Source organism: Mandrillus leucophaeus, unplaced genomic scaffold (genome assembly GCF_000951045.1).
Source record: "Mandrillus leucophaeus isolate KB7577 unplaced genomic scaffold, Mleu.le_1.0 Scaffold4, whole genome shotgun sequence".
Classification (NCBI taxonomy): domain Eukaryota; kingdom Metazoa; phylum Chordata; class Mammalia; order Primates; family Cercopithecidae; genus Mandrillus; species Mandrillus leucophaeus.
Window position 1 is genome coordinate 11,592,740 of NW_012104253.1, and position 2,176 is coordinate 11,594,915.

The following is a 2,176-nucleotide window of genomic DNA, read 5'->3' on the forward strand; positions in this document are numbered from 1 at the left end:
CTTCCACCTCCCGGGTTCAAGTGATTCTCCTGCCTTAGCCTCGTGAGTAACTGGGATTACCGGCATGCACCACCACGCCAGGCTAATTTGGTATTTTTAGTAGAGACGGGGTTTCTCCATGTTGGTTAGGCTGATGTCAAACTCCCGACCTCAGATAATCCACCCGCCTCGGCCTCCCAAAGTGCTGGGATAACAGACACTGCACCTGGCCTTTTTTTTTTTTTGAGATGGAGTTTGACTCTTTTTGCCCGGGCTGGAGTGAAATGGCATGGTCTCGGCTCACTGTAACCTCCACCTCCCAGGTTTAAGCGATTCTGCTGGCTCAGCCTCTCAAGTAGCTGGGATTACAGGTGCCTGCCACCATGCCTGGCTAATTTTTGTATTTTTAGTAGAGACAGGGTTTCACCATGTTGGCCAGGCTGGTCCTGAACTCCTGACCTTAGGTGATCCACCCGCCTTGGTCTCCCAAAGTGCTAGGATTACAGGTGTGAGCCACTGTGCCCAGCCACCAGGCTAATTTTTAAATTTTTTGTAGAGATGGGGGCCTTGCTTTGTAGCCCCAGGTGGTCTCGAAACTCCTGGCTGTAAGCGATCCTCCTGCGTTGGCCTCCCAAAGTGCTAGGATTACAGGCATGAGCCACCGCACCTGACTAATCTGCCTTCTATGGTACAAACAGCCAGAGGCAAGCAGAATAAAGTTACTCTTTGAAACAGCTCCAACTTTACTTCTGAACAGGAAAGTCAACTGCACAATCCTACCTAAAAATAAGCTTGACATTAGACTTAGATAAATCTTTTAAAATGTGAAACATATGGAATTTATGCAAGATAGATGTGTTTTCTAAAAGTAAGTCCTTTTGCGTCACAGTAAGAAATGTTTATTTTAATAATAGAATTCTGTGGCCAAGGACGAGAACTTTTACTTTTTTATAATAGGTTGTGATTGCTTGGCTATAGTATTAGGTGGTGCAAAATTAATTTTAAGACATTTAAACCTTTTTGGGAAGAAAAACTTACTTTGGAAAAACAGGAAAAAAATATGTGAGGAAATCAATTCCCCCCGCCTCTCCGTTTAGAAATGGGCATTCAGAATCGGAGGAATTTTTCTTTTTTTTTTTGAGATGGTCTCTGTCACCCAGGCTGGAGTGCAGTGTCATGATCATAGCTTGCTGCAACTTCAAACTCATTTGGAAGGTAAGGGCTCAAGCAATCTTGAGTTCAGTAGCTCAAGATTCTTGAGGACTCAAACAATCTTCCCACTTAGCCTCTAGAGTAGCCAGGACTACAGGTGCATGCAACCATGCTTGACTTTTTTTTTTTTTTTAAAGAGACGAGGGAGGTCTCAGTTGCATTGCCTAGGCTGTTTTCTAACTCCTGACCTCAAGTGATCCTCTTCAGCCTCAGCCTCCCCAATAGCTGAATTACAGACTTGAGCCACCATGCCCAGCTTAGACTTAAGAGGATTTATGCTTCTGCCACTAGTTGCCTTTCAAATCCTGGGCCAAATGACCTCCTTTGTCTATCTACTTATCCTTTAGATTTCAGTTTAAACATTTGCTTCAGGAGAACTTTTAAATTTTTTAACTGAAAAAGCCTATACTTTTAAAGGAAATAAAGTTTATGTTTTCTTCCAAATGAGAAAATCAGTTGGAGATGTCTGTGGCCCTCAGTTTATTATGTAGTTTATCTAGTTTCTATTTAACCTATTTAACCTAAAGATGCAACTATCTCCCAAATTGTTCAATCAATATAAGTATAGACTATCATTTCTTATATTGCAATAAGATGCATACATATAAGACAACCTGAGGCTGAGCATGGTGGCCCACACCTGTAATTGCAGCACTTTTGGGAGGCCAAGACGGGCAGATCACCTGAGGTCAGAAGTTCGAGACCAGCCTGGCCAACATGGTAAAACCCTGTCTCTACTAAAAACACAAAAAATTAGCTAGGCGTGGTGTGCAGCTTTAATCCCACCTACTAGGGAGACAGGCAGTAGAATTGCTTGAACCTAGGAGACGTGGGTTGCAGTGAGCTGAGATTGTGCCACCGCACTCCAGCCTGGGTGACAAAGCAAGACTTCGTCTCAAAAAAGAAAAAAAGCCGGAAAATCTAAGCTTTTTAACTGTCGTCAACCTCTGTGTTATGACAAAACCTTTTTTTTTTTTTTTTTTGA